This window comes from Cupressus sempervirens, chromosome 3 (genome assembly GCF_028749045.1).
Source record: "Cupressus sempervirens isolate cs-2001-9-10 chromosome 3, ASM2874904v1, whole genome shotgun sequence".
Lineage (NCBI taxonomy): Eukaryota > Viridiplantae > Streptophyta > Pinopsida > Cupressales > Cupressaceae > Cupressus > Cupressus sempervirens.
In genome coordinates, this window is record NC_143120.1 from 8,188,761 (window position 1) to 8,205,025 (window position 16,265).

Genomic DNA, 16,265 nt, shown 5'->3' on the forward strand with positions numbered 1-16,265 from the left:
ATTTAGGGTTTATGTCATTCTTGTTTGAATCTTAGTAAAGATCCAACAGAAAAAAAAACTTCTTTGCTATCTCCTCTCAGAATTCTTTACAAAAACCTTGAAAGATTATAATTTTAGGATTGTGCTTTTTTCTTTTGGAGTTTCGATCTTCCATGTGATTAAAAAGATTTGACAACGGCAATGAAAGAAAGAACTAAAATTTTGAAACCTTTGACTTCATGAAGAAAAGAATTCTAAAGATCAAATGAAAACCTTTTCAACTTTACTATTCTGGCTGCAGTTTTTTAAGTTTTATTGACAGTATTTTTGAAAACAAATGAAGAAAGACACCATTTATCTCTTACTCAAAAAATGACATATTTATCTCTTCACGACATACCTGAAGACTGTCATCTTTTTACCTGAAAATGTTTTATCCTTTTGCCTTTGAAATCCATATTCAGCTTTGAAGAAGCAGCACACTATTCCTCTCATTCAAGCATATGAAAAAGAAAACAAATGGGTTTGAACAAAGAAGAAATCAGTATCATGAAAAAACCTTGTCCTTTCGCAATGCCGAACAAACATATTATCTTTAGTGAATTGTTTAAAAGATTTGCATGCCAAAACCCAAAAAATTACATTTTGCTGTCAAAGATCTGTCCAAGAGTTCTTCCACGAAGATTAAACTTGGAATAACAGTAAATAAATCCTGTTAGCCCTAAATTTACAGAGAAAAACCAAGAAAACCCTCATAATGTACTGTGTTAATGTTTCTTTCAACCTTAACGAGCACCCACAAAGAAAATTGTATTTCAATGCAATTTCAAGTCCGCCACAATATTATAACACTTGGCACATACTATGGTGAGAAATTAATCACACGTACTTTATGTTAGTGTTATTATTGTTGGAAAATGAAGATGGGGTAACTGAGAGGGGAGGGGTGAATCAGTTACCACAAAAACAAATTCAACAGTCCCAAAGATGCCTTAAACTTAGTTGTTGCTGCTACTCGGTAAACACATAAATTACTGCTTAAAACTTGATAGATGTTTAGTTAATTTATTAAGCATTTACTGAAATAAGCGACCATGCAAAAGAAAGTAATCATGAACACAGTAGACACCAGATTTACATGGAAACCCAATATGGGAAAAACCACCAGCAACTAGTCACCAATTTTCACTCTTCTGAAGTGAGCCCTGTTAGGAGCCAACCCTATTAAAGGTTACAAAACACACTGTTAGGTGTGACCCTGTTAGAGGATTTAATCACCCTGTTAGGAGTAGCCTTGTAAGAGGTCTTTAGAATAGTTCAACTGAATTGCCACCCTGTTAAAGGATTTATGGAATGGCTGTTAAACCAACTCTGTTAGGAGATTTTGGAATCACTGTTACAATGGTTAGAAAGCAACAATGAATGATCTGAAAATACATGCAACTTATCTTGCTGAATACAGATCTCAGTTTAGCTCCACAAGATCCTTACTGATTAAATATATCTTTGCAGCTCCAAGATTTCCCTCTGCTCAACTCTGCTTAGGCACACACAAGTCTCTTCCTTGCACTTCCTTGCACTATCCGTATACACTCTCTATTCCACACTTTTCTGCATCTTGAGCACCTCTTTATATACTATACATAATACCAGGTTGGCCCAACCAACTTGACAAAACATATTCCAAAGTCGGCTTGAACTAACAATCAAAACAAAATTCTTCACTGGCCGACACTGCTCGGTCAATACAGAACAAAAAAAAACTGCTTCCTGTGTTAACCGACAGAACTCGGTAAAAACTACAGTTACCGGAGAATTCGGTAAACCTGCCACTTCCTTTGGAAACTGAGTAGACTCGGTAAAAGTTGTCTTTGACTATCGAGTGAGCTCGGTGAAAACTAAGCTTTCCTTAGCTTACCGTGCGAACTCGGTTAACACTAACTCACCGTGTGACATACAGGAACGCTCGATATACACTGCAAAAGGCTTTACTGACTGACTGAGCTCGGTAGACTCTGTAAACTATTTTCCTGACCAACAGAACTCGGTAGACTCTGTCTGATAACTGATATGGCATTTGTGTAACATCAAAGACAATACACAATTACTTAATTGTATCCAACAATCTCCCTCTTTGGCATTGATGGCAACACAACATGTCATAGCAGAAATGAAATTTGAAAGCAAGTCTACAGCAACACAACACAATTAACAATTCTCCCTCTAAGATAGAGAACTCTCCCTCTTACAGTAATCTCCCTCTGTGAAGAAATTACATAATCAAATTTCAGAAAGATATGACAATAAAACTCTCCCTCTTTGACAACACATGCCAAAGACAATCCAATTTCAATGAATTTCATTGTACCTTTAGTACTGATTCATATGCAATATTTCCTTGATTTGCTGCATCAACTGATGATTGTTCAATTTTGTAAGAGCTGATGCATTACTAAAACTTATTTTTAGTGAACTTCAGATAGGGGAATGACCCCTAACTTACCTCTGAGATACAAAAATGCATCCTTAGGTAAAGGCTTTGTGAATATGTCAGCAATCTGTTCCTTTGTATGGACATATTCCAATCTGATTTCCTTGTCCTGCACCAATTCTCTGACAAAGTGATACTTGATTGCAATGTGCTTAGTCTTAGAATGCATTACTGGATTCTTAGATATGTTGATTGCACTTGTATTATCACAAAACATGACAACTGGTTCCTTGATTTCCATCTTCATGCCTTGTAGCAATTGCTTGAACCAAACAATATTAGAACAATTTACTGCTGCAGCAACATACTCTACCTCTATTGTTGATTGAGATGTACAATTTTGCTTTTTGCTTGTCCAAGAAACCAACCTCTTTCCAAGAAAGAATGCACCTCCACTTGTGCTTTTTCTATCGTCAAGGTTTCCTGCCTAATCAGCATCAGTAAACACTTTTAAGTCTAGGTTTCCTGCAAATTTATACCATAATCCATAATCTTCAGTTCTTTTCAGATATCTCATTATCCTCTTGATTTTCATCATGTGATTTTCTCTTGGTTTGGCTGAAAATCTTGCCACAATTCCAACTGCAAGAGCAATATCTAGCCTAGTATGAACTACATATTGCAACTTTCCAATCATAGATCTGTACAATGTCTGATCTATTTCCTTTGAATCATCTTCTTTGGTAAGTTTTAGTCCAGTACACATGGGAGTTCCAACTGGTTTACAGTCTTCTATACCAAACTTTTTCAATATCTCTTTGATGTATTTTGCTTGAGTGATGTAGATGCCATTCTTGTTCTGCTGAATTTGAAGTCCAACAAAGAATTTGATTTCACTGAACATTGACATTTCAAATTCCTTGCTCATTTGTTCTAAAAATTCTTTGCAAAGATCATCATTCCCTGTGAAAACAGTATCATCTACAAATATTTCTGCCAGGACAATCTTATTTTCTGGTCCTTCCTTGATATACAAACTACTGTTATCATTATTTTTTTGAAATCCAATTTGAATAAGATAGCTATGCAATCTTTCATACCATGCTCTAGGGGCTTGTTTCAGACCATACAGTGCCTTGTGCAATTTGCAAACCATGTTCTTTTTATCTAGATCTATAAAACCTTCAGGTTGTTCAATGTAGACCTCTTCATCCAGTATACCATTTAGAAATGCTGACTTGACATCCATCTGATAAACTTTAAATCCTTTGTAAGCAGCATATGCTAATAAGGTTCTAACACCTTCCAATCTAGCAATGGGAGCAAAATTTTCTCCATAATCTATGCCTTCCTCTTGAGAATATCCTTTGCACACTAATCTAGCTTTGTTTCTTGATACTTTACCATTTTCATCCAACTTATTTCAGAAAACCCACTTTGTACCGATTACATTTTTGTCTTTAGACCTAGGTACAAGAGTCCATGTCTTGTTTTTCTCTATCTGCTCTATTTTTTCATTCATTGCTTCAATGCAATTATCATTTTCTAATGCATCTTTGACAGTTCTAGGTTCAAAATCAGCAAGTAAACAAGTACCTTTCAACTTACTTCTTGTGATGGTTCCTTTAGATTTATTTCCAATGATCTGATCTGTTGAATGATGTCTCCTGACATACTTGGCTAGAACAGGTTCTTTTCCTTTTGGATGAATCTTGTCGTTATCTTCTTGCATTTCACCTTCATGCTCGGTTTGGTCTGGCTCGGTATCAACTGGCTCAGTATGCACATGCTCGGTTACCTCTGGCTCGGTAATCTCTAACTCGATATTCTCTGACTCAGCAGACGTTGGCTCGGTAGATGTTTCCTGCAACTCGATTAGTGATGACTCGGTAGAAGAAGGTTTTTGATTCTCAGATGCAGTTGATATTATATCTGATTCACTGAAGACGAATCTTTTGTAATCTTCTGGTTCTCTTCTGCTTTCTTCTTCAGTCTTTTCTGCAAACTCATCAACTTTCACCTGTATACTTTCTATGACTTTGTGAGTAGATAAGTTCAAGCATCTATATGCTTTACTCTTGCATGAGTATCCAAGAAATATACCTTCATCACCTTTTACATCAAATTTACCTTTTCTAGATTCTTTCAAGATATAACATTTGCTTCCAAATACTTTCAGATAACTTACATTGGGTTTATAGCCATACCATAATTCATAGGGAGTTTTGAATGAGTCTTTTTTCAACTGTACTCGGTTTAAGGTATGAACTTCTATACTGATAGCCTCCTTCTAGTATTTGATAGCAACATTCTTTTCTATCATCAAGGTTCTTGCACAATTCATGATGGATCTGTTCCTTCTTTCAGCTATGCCATTTTGTTCAGGAGTACTTGGTGCTGAAACCTGTCTTTTGATTCCTCTTTCAATACAAAATTTATTGAATTCATGTGAAATAAATTCACCACCTCTGTCTGACCTTAGGAATTTCAATATTTTCCCTGTTTCTTTTTCTACTCTTGCCAAATACCATTTGAACTTTTCAAATGCTTCTGATTTGTTCCTTAGGTACATGACGGTCATCATTCTTGAATAGTCATCAACAAAAAGAATAAAATATTTTTCGCCAGTATAGCTTTCAGTTCCAATAGGTCCACATAAGTTAGTATGCACAATTTCTAATAAATCTTCAGACTGATAATTTTTGCTTTTGAAACTAGACTTACCCATCTTTCCAATTTGACAATTCTTGCATAAACCGACCTCTGGTTTCTTTAAATAAGGAATGCCTCTCACTTTCTTGAATTTTCTTATCTTTACCAAATTGTCAAAATTCACATGACATAACCTTTTATGCCATAACCAACTCTCTTCTACTTGAGCAATAAAACATGAATGTTCACCAAGTTCAAGATAGAACAAGTTACCTTTAGTTTGAGTACCAGATCCAATTAGCTTTCCTTTACCGTTCAGCAGTCTTGCTTTGCCTTGGATGAATTCTACTTTGAGTCCATTGTTGAGTAACTGTGCCACACTCAACAAATTGTGCTTTAGGCCTTCTACCCAATAAGCATTATCACATACAAGTTCCTGGGTTAGAGTGATTCTTCCTTTTCCTTTGATGCAACAAGGTTCATTGTTTCCAAATCTTACACTGCCACCATCATACTCTTTAAATTGATCAAACTTTGTTTTATCTCCAGTCATATGATGTGAGCAGCCACTATCAATGATCCATGTATCATTCTTACTTATGTGAGAGATGAGTGCCATTTCTTCATTGTCAGATTCATCTTTTACAGCAATGTAAACAATCTCATCCTCTTCTTCATCATTAGAATCATTAGAATCTTTAGCCATAAAACATGATTTCTTACTTTTATCCTTAAATAATTTGAGATCTTTCTTACTGTTCCATTTATTATCTTTCTTTTCATCTTTATCTTTCTTGTTTGGACACCTTGTAGCAATATGACCGACTTCTTCACATGAAAAGCAGATTAGGGGTACTTTACCTTTGTATTTACCTCTTACTCTTGAATATTTCCTTGCAAGTAGAGCTTGAATTACTTCAAGGTCGCTGTCAGAACTCTAATCTGATTGATCTTCACTCTCTGATTGAGATTCCTTCTTCTTCTTGCCTTTGTCCTTGAGTGAAAGCTTGGCTTCAAATGCAAACTCAATGTTCTTTGCAGCTGGAACATAATTATCAAAATTATCTAGTTCAAATGTTGTCAATCTTTCAACTATGGCCTCTAGGTTTATCTTGTGATTGGCCTCACACCTTCTTTCTTGAATGGCTAATACCCTGATGGCATAAACTGGAAGTAGAGTTCTAAGAACTTTACTTATGACTGTCTCTTCACTGATACTTCCTCCAGAAGCTTTGATAGCACTGACACATGCTTTAATTCTTTCAACATATTTCGCAATGTTTTCATCTTCTTTCATTTTCATCTGATCGAACTGTCCTCTCAGACTTTCAGCTTTGGCTCTTCTGACATTGTCATCTCCACCATAGATCTCTTTCAGTCTTTCCCACATTTCATAGGCAGTAGTGCAGTCCTTAACATCATCAAACTCTTCATAACTCAAGGCAGATGCAATATCAATCATCATAATGTTATGAGTCTTCTTTATAGCAATGTCATTGACTAATAATGTACCTGATGGTTCTACATATTCCTCATCAAGATATTTCAGACCAGTGTCACCAATGGAAGCTAGATGAAGTCTCATTAATCCCTGCCATGCTGAGAAGTTGTTTCGGTTAAGCCTTGGGATTTCCCTCTTGTAAGAAATCTTGATCTTTGGCTTAGATATTTGAAATCTCCTCCTGCAAGCACCAAAAGCTCTGATACCAATTGTTGGAAAATGAAGATGGGGTAACTGAGAGGGGAGGGGTGAATCAGTTACCACAAAAAAAAATTCAACAGTCCCAAAGATGCCTTAAACTTAGTTGCTGCTGCTACTCGGTAAACACATAAATTACTGCTTAAAACTTGATAGATGTTTAGTTAATTTATTAAGCATTTACTGAAATAAGCGACCATGCAAAAGAAAGTAATCATGAACACAGTAGACACCAGATTTACATGGAAACCCAATATGGGAAAAACCACCAGCAACTAGTCACCAATTTTCACTCTTCTGAAGTGAGCCCTGTTAGGAGCCAACCCTATTAAAGGTTACAAAACACACTGTTAGGTGTGACCCTGTTAGAGGATTTAATCACCCTGTTAGGAGTAGCCTTGTAAGAGGTCTTTAGAATAGTTCAACTGAATTGCCACCCTGTTAAAGGATTTATGGAATGGCTGTTAAACCAACTCTGTTAGGAGATTTTGGAATCACTGTTACAATGGTTAGAAAGCAACAATGAATGATCTGAAAATACATGCAACTTATCTTGCTGAATACAGATCTCAGTTTAGCTCCACAAGATCCTTACTGATTAAATATATCTTTGCAGCTCCAAGATTTTCCTCTGCTCAACTCTGCTTAGGCACACACAAGTCTCTTCCTTGCACTTCCTTGCACTATCCGTATACACTCTCTATTCCACAATTTTTCGCATCTTGAGCACCTCTTTATATGCTATACATAATACCAGGTCGGCCCAACCAACTTGACAAAACATATTCCAAAGTCAGCTTGAACTAACAATCAAAACAAAATTCTTCACTGGCCGACGCTGCTCGGTCAATACAGAACAAAAAAAAACTGCTTCCTGTGTTAACTGGCAGAACTCGATAAAAACTACAATTACCGGGGAATTCGGTAAACCTGCCACTTCCTTTGGAAACTGAAAAGACTCGGTAAAAGCTGTCTTCGACTACCGAGTGAGCTCGGTGAAAACTAAGCTTTCCTTAGCTTACCGTGTGAACTCGGTTAACACTAACTCACCGTGTGACATACAGGAATGCTCGGTATACACTGCAAAAGGCTTTACTGACCGACTGAGCTCGGTAGACTCTGTAAACTGTTTTCCTGACCGACAGAACTCGGTAGACTCTGTCTGATAACTGATATGGTATTTGTGTAACATCAAAGATAATACACAATTACTTAATTGTATCCAACAATTATCTTTTATGCTGCCGCCAAAAAACCTTCTTTATTTGCTATGTTTTTATGCCACGTTTCAAATATTTTGCCACCTTTGCTAGATTTGAAAAACTTTTCTATTGTTTGCCAACTTTCGAATATGGTCAACACTAACAACATCAAAAAGTAAATATTTATATCAAGATTAACTATTTAGTTTTTTAATCAAACTCATTGACTCATGTTTCATTAGTAGTGACTCATAAGAAACATTCTTTTATGAAAATGAAGCTAAGTCTTTTAACTCAAGTGCAGCTAACCATAAAGTTTCCTGCAATGTTAAGTGCACTTACCTTGTTAAGTCATTTACAAAACCTTCACCAAGAGTTGTGTCTTACTAATCATCTACTATAGAACTTTAGTTCATCAATGATAAATGATAAATACTTTTCATAGTAAATCAAATTATAATATTGCTTTAGCTAATTATTTTTATTTCTTTTATTATATTAGACCTTTGATCTTTTAAGCTCTATTTTTTTTAATTTGACATTCAAACATAATTCCACTTCCACTTAGTAAATGTCCTTAATCATCATCTATTTTTTTAAAAAAATATTAACTATGTAGACAGTTAAATAAACTTATTGCTTTGAAAAGAGGGAAAATAAAATATGAAGCATCTTTTCTCTGTTCCACATCTTGCCACTCCAAACGATTATATTAAAAAAAGGAATTGCCAATAAAAATTAGTCAAAAAGGGAGAGCATCACTCAAACATCATCAATTTTTGAATAATTAACATCTATAGTTTACACCATCTCCAACAGTTTGATTCGCTTACCGTAAGTCCTACAGATAAGAAAACAGGTTGTTATAACAAGAGAAAAGTATTCTCTTTCTTTCCAAATTAGACAAGGCAAAATCTGTAGACTATCGCTTAACAAGCTTTTCCCCACTTATTTATTTCTAAAACTTGTATTGCGAACAACCATGAATATTCATTTTGAATGTTTGTTGAGTAGCGTGTCTAGTGCTAGTCCAATGGCCTCCATCATATGCTCTCACAATAGTCATGCTATTATATAACTTTTTTTTAAGAATAGAATGGATACTATGTGATAAGCTTAGGGCCTATTTGATTGCTGGAATATAAATTAAGCATTGGCATTCAGAATGCTAACTTTGGGATTCTAGAATTTGGAATCTAGATTATGATTAGGGAATTCAATTTGGGACCATTTGGTTGACCAAGAATTCTTTATGATAATATACATTTCCTCCATTTGGTTGCACATTGTGGAATTGGAATACAAGCCAAAATAAACATTATCTTTTTAATTCAATTTTTTAACATATGAAACAATTCGAAGATCTTTGCATAATGCATCTTTTCCTCCAAATATTATATCATAAACAAAGATTTTAGATATCAGAATATCTTTATCTTTATCTACCTTGATGTACAGGTTGTTGTTGTCATCTGTTCTCTCAAATCCTATCTTCAATAGATATTTGTGCAGTCTCTCATACCATGCTCTAGGAACTTGTTTCAAACCATAGAGTGCTTTATGCAGTTTGCAAACTATATCCTTTGTGTTGTCATAAACAAACACCTCTGGTTGTTCTATGTAGACTTTCTCTTCCAGTATACCATTTAGAAAAGTAGACTTTACATCTATTTGATACACTTTAAAACCTTTGTAAGCGACATATGCAAGTAGTGTTCTTACTCCTTCCATCATTGCAACAGGGGAAAATATTTCTCCATAGTCCAATCCTTCTTCTTGTGCATAACCTTTGTAGACTAATCTGGGCTTATTTCTTGTGATCTCACCATTCTCATCTAGCTTGTTCCTAAATACCTACTTCTTACCAATCACATTCTTATCAACTAGTCTTGGAACTAAGGTCTAGGTTTTCTTCTTCTCTATCTGATCTATCTCTTCTTCCATAGCTTTATGCCAATTATTATTTTGCAGTGCATCTTTCACTATTTTGGGTTCAATCTTGCTCAGTAGATATGATTCATTTCTTAGTCTATTCCTTGTCATTGTTCTAGCTTCCCTGTTACTAGATATGATTCATTTCTTAGTCTATTGCTTGTCATTGTTCTAGCTTCCTTGTTACTAATGATTTGTTCTGTAGGGTGATGTCTTCTCACATACCTGGATAGCTTTGGTTCTTTCCTTATTTCCACATTTGTTCTTTCAGCTTCAAAGTCACTATGCACATCTCTTTCTGGTATTTCATCATCTCTTTTGTGTGTATTGATTTCTAAATCAGAATGTGCATTAGCTTCATTCTATAGCTTGACTTTTGAATGTAGCTCGGCGTTCACTGGTTGTGACTCAACTGATACTGAAACTTGTTGATTTCCAACTTCATTGGTAGCTTCTTCTTCAGTAGGTATCCCTTCATAGAAATATACAAAGGATCTATACTCTTCTAGTTTCTTAGTTTCATCAACTTGAACTTCTACATGCTCATGAAAATTTACATTTACACTCTTCACAATTTTGTTAGTGTTAGTATTGAAACACTTATATGCTTTACTTCTGGTGGAGTAACCAAAGAATATGCCTTCATCACTCTTTGCATCAAACTTTTCATTTCTAGTATCTTTAAGAATATAACACTTACAACAAAATACATTGAAATGTTTTACATTGGGTGAGTGACCATACCATAATTCAAAAGGTGTTACAGTTGTACCTTTCTTGACTTTTACTTGATTTAGGGTGTAGATAACTGTACTTACAACTTCTCTTCAATACTTTAGAGTAACATTCTTCTCCATCATTAATGTTCTGGCACAGTCTATCACTAATCTATTCTTCCTCTTTACAATGCCATTCTATGGTTGAGTTCTTGGTGCTGATGTTTGTCTTTTAATTCCTTTTTTATTGCAAAATGTCTCAAACTCTTTCAATGTGAACTCTCCTCCTCTGTCTGATCTTAGGCACTTCAGACTCTTCCCTATTTCTTTCTCAATCCTGGCCAAATACCACTTAAACATTTGAAATGCATTAGATTTTGCTTTAAGAACATGGTAGTCATCATCCTACAATAGTCATCTACAAATAATATTATGTATATATCTCCTTTGTAGCTTTTCACTTCTATTGGCCCACATAAATCTATATGGACTAACTCTAATACTTCTTTGGATGTGTAGGTTTTTCTTTTAAAAGTTGACTTGGTCATCTTTCCTAGCTGACACTATTTGCACATTGTATTTTTAGGCTTCTTTAGTTTTGGCAAACCTTTGACTTTCTTCATTTTACTGATGCTAATCAGATTATCAAAGTTGACATGACATAGCCTTTTATGCCATAGCCACACATCATCAAGTTTAACAATAAGACAAGTTGCATCTTCCATATCTAAATAAACTAGATTACTCCTATTTTGGTCTCCTTTTCCTATTAGATTTCCATCAATGTCAAATTTTGGTAGTTTTGTTTTCAAAATCTACTTTGAAACCTATATTGCCTAATTGTGACAAACTTAGTAGATTGTAGTTCAATCCTTCAACATAATATGCATTATCACATAAAATTTTCTTTGTAAGCTTAATGAAACCTTTTCCTTTGATTAGACATGGAGCATCATTTCCAAATCTAACACTATTTCTATCATATTGAAGAAAGGTAATAAACTTACTTTTGTCTCCTGTCATGTGATGTGAGCATCCACTATCTATGATCCATCTGTCATTTTTATTGACACAGGTTACCAGAATTGTTTCCTCATCTTCATCCGACTCATCCTTTATGGCTACATAGACTACCTCATCACCATTTTCATCAGAATCCTCTTCTTCAACAATGTAGCACTTTTTGTCTTTGTCTCTATAATCTCTACTACCATCTTCTCTTTTGTTCTTATTCTTGTTGCCTTCTATGTAATTCTTTTCTATGTGCATCTTGCAACAATATGTCCTACTTCATTGCAATTAAAACAAATGATAGACAACTTACCTTTGAATTTAACTTTTCCTCTATGAAATCTTTTAGTCAATAATGCTTCCAATTGTTCAACATCTTCTTCATCTGTGCTCTGTCACTGGATGCATGTTTTACCTTTTTCTTCTTTCTCTTTGGTTTCACCTCTTCAATGTCTTTCAATGATAGCTTGGCCTTGAAAGTAGATTCAAGATTCTCAGGTCTGTAGTTATCAAAATTGGATAACTCAAATGTAGTGAGTCTTCCCACTATTCCTTCAAAAGTTAGCTTGTTTCTTGGTACACATATTAACTCTTGGATGGCTGAAACTCTAATAGCATAAATGGGGAGCAAGGTTCTTACAAATTTTCTATTGAGAGTATCATCTTTCAAATGTCCACCCAAACTTCTTATTGCACTTACTACTTCTTTCATTCTAGAGGCATAGTGAGTAATGTTCTCTCCTTCCTCCATTCTCATGTCATCAAACTTTCCTCTAAGGCTTTCTCCATAGATATCTATTAGGGCTTTCCACATTTTGAATGTTCAGTCACATCCCTTGATGTCATCAAATTCAACATAGTTGAGGATAGAGACAATCCCTAGCATTGCTTGATTGTGCTCCTTCTTTTTATTTAAATCTTCTATAGCAGGGGCTCCAATTGGATCAACATGTTCCACTTCTATTAAGGTTTTTGCATGATCACCTATTGACCCAAGTTGTAGCTTCATTAAACTTTTCCATATAGTGAAGTTATCCCTGTTGAGCTTGGGAACTTCTCTCTTGAACATCTTGATCTTCCTGCTTGTGGTATCTTTAAACTAAATCAGCAGATGGCTCTAATACCAATTGTTAGAAATACTTTAGAATAACTGAGAGCGGGCGGGGGGGGAATCAGTTATTCAAGGTCCAAACATCCTAATAAAACCTTTTCACCAAATATAGTGAGCCCATTAAACTATTCATACATCCAAGCTATACATTCATCCTAGCAAGTTACTGAAAAATCAACATGCAAGAATAACACATGAAGAATCAATACATAACACAATGATTTATGTGGAAACCCAATTTGGGAAAAACCACTAGTAACATGCTACTCAATTCTCACTCTTTTGAAGTTATGCCTGGTGAAAGGCCTACCTTGTTAAAGGCTACAACACACTGTTAAATATGACCTGGTTAAAGAATTTCAACTACCCTATTAGAAGTGGGTCTGGTTAGAGGACTTTAAAATTCACTTGGAATGCCACCCTATTAAAGGATTTACAAATGGTTGTTAAACTAACCTAAGTCCATAGGATTATACCCTAACTGATACAATTTTTAGAGAGTAACAATAAGGGCTTAAGACCTGATACAACTCACAACTTAACTTGCAGATTTCAAATCTCAGTTCATCTCTCAAATTTTCTTGGCTTTCAGTCTCTGTAGCTTTGACAACTTGTCCTCCTTTCAAGCTTTGTCTCCTTGATTTTCCATGCTCTATGTACTAGTGCAATCTCCTATATGGCCACTTATCAAAGAAGAGTCTCTGTACTCTGTTCCTTCATATTGATGCCTTCTCCTTGACACTCTTCAACAACTCTTTCTTCTTTGACCTGTGGTAGGATTCAATGAATCTACCCCATATCTTGTTTCTTCTAAAAACATCATAAAGAATCCTCCTGAATTCACCCAAAAATGGTTTATCTAAAATTTTGTGTCACTAGCTCATCATCCTTATCTTCCATCTAGTTCAAAAAATTTAAGGTAACAAACTTGTCAGCTCAGATCTGGCAAATCTTTGACTTTTCAAATAATGTAGCAGCTCAACACATACTATGTTACTCGGCACCAACTATATTTTACTGATGCTTGGCACCTACTATGGATTCATTATGCATTAACTAAGTTTTCTAATGCTCAACACCTGAACTTGCTTGGCTCCTTTTGTTTCACTTAGCATAAACTAGATTTTACATTTGCTTGACACTAACTAAAAATTTTCTTGGCGTGAACTAGCTTGCTTAGCATCCATTAATGAACTTAGTCAAGCTTTGCAGACAACTTTGTCACAACTTATTCTTCTAGAGTTTCTAAGTGTAGCCAACATCTGTATCATCAAGTGTATTATCAATACATCATTTTATCATTATCTTAATTAATCCTTGCACTTCATTACAAAATCATAACTCAACCTTTCCCTTAGGTTCTTTTGTTACCACTCATTGATTAAATCCTCTTCATCAATCAACTAAGTGATAGTATTTGGATCTTATGAGCAATTGCGATTCCAGCAAATAGCAAGTTTGACATTAGTGACAAAACAATGATTGAAAAACATTCTTTATCAACAATCTTCCTCTTTTGCAAACAATATTCCTTCTTCAATAGTGATTTTTTCAATTAGTTTTCAACAAAATATGCTACAAAAATTGAAGAAAAATTCAAACAGAAAGGAAAAAGAGATTACTTTTCAAATAAGAAGCCAAGGGGTGATGGCAATAATAAATTTGGAGGAAAACTAGTGGGGAAGGACCCTCCCTCAAATTTATCCCAAAATGCCTAGTGGGCTACTAAAAAGACACAAACAAACAAATGCATATGTTGTGAGATACATAAGAGCCCAACCCATACCACAAAGAGGTGTCGAAGCATTAAGAAATTGATGACAGAAATATGTGGAGATGAAGCTAAGCCTAAATCCACACCAATAGCAACTTCTAACAAACAAGAGAATGACTCATTGATAGAAGTAGACCCATATGCCATAGTTGCAAGTGCATAAGTAGTTCCACATGAAGATGAAGAGAGATTGTTCCATTGAAAAATGTGGATCGATTGGAAGCCTCTACATTTTATTTTTGGTAGTGGTAGCCAAAAGAACTTAATTTCTATGGAGATGGCCATGAGATTAAGTTTAAAAATGAAAAGACACCCACAACCATACTCTATGGGATGGGTTAATGAAGGGAAAGACATTTAGATAAATCAGTAGTGTTTCCTATCATACTCAATCAAACCATTAAAAGATGAAGTAATTTGTGATGTGGCACCTTTAGATGTATGTGATGTTTTGTTGGGGCAGCCATACATGTATCAAAGGCATGGGGTGTATGAATTGAGACCACATAGTGCCACAATCAAGCTTGGTGAATAGAGATATCGAATATTAGAGGTATGCCCAACTCAAGCTACTTCTTTAATTAGTGCTAAACAATGTAAAAAATTAATTTCTTAAACTAGAAATTTTGTTCTCCTCATGATTTTTTCTAGGAAAACAAAGTCAGTTATTCTTAACACACATGCTAAGGTGGCCAAAACAATAAACCAGCGAAAGGAGATGGATAAATTTTTGAAAGAATACCATATTGTGTTTAAATCACCATTACCTATCCTTGATAAACCATGACATTTTATTTCAATGGATTTTATGTCTGGGCTTCCAAGTAGCAGAAGGGGAAATGATTGTATATATGTGGTGGTAGATAGCTTTTCTAAAATGGCTATAATGGTGGCATGAAAAAAAATGATTTCAGCAAAGGAGATCGCCAAACTATTTTTTGAACATGTTTGGGTTCATTTTTTATTCCCAAAAAATATTATTTCTAATAGGGATAGTAGGTTCCTCATTAATTTTTAGTCTTCACTATGGGCTAGAATGGAGACAAAGTTGACAAAGTCTACATCATTCCATCCTCAGATAGATGGCCAAACAAAGGTAGTCAATAGATGATTATCTATATCATTCAAATGTATCACTCCAAACACCCATGTACATAGGATGGGAGCCCGCCTTATGTGAAACATAGCTAAAACCATACACTCCACACTACTACAGAACATAGTCCATTTTAGGTTTGTCTTGGGTATCAACTATTAGCACCTATAGATGCAGTGTTACCCATCTTGCAATCTAGTTAGCCACTAAATACTAAAAAGGAGGCAGATAAAGTAGAAAAAATTATTCAAAAGATCAAATAGTTACAAAAACAAGAGGAAAGACATGACCAACATAGAACTCCCCATCATTTCCATATTGGTCACAAGGTATGGCTACACCTTTAGAAGGAGTGTCTCCAAGGACCTAATAGAAAGCTACATCCTATTTGGTATGACCTATATACCATTAAAAAACAAGTTGGTGAGAATTATTTTGAACTTTCTTTTGAATTCCATAATAGTGTTATTATGTCACTGAAGTCATGCTGAATCTTTGAGAAATCAAAAAATTCCTCTATATATGGTGGTTCGAGCTGGTCAATTCTTTCAGCAAGGCAAGTGGTTAATGTAGGAATAGATTGAGGCACAATTCCCTCACTTATTGTAGAAGATTGATGCAATGGGGCCCATTGCTTCTTAAAAGGGGAGGAATGACCCAAC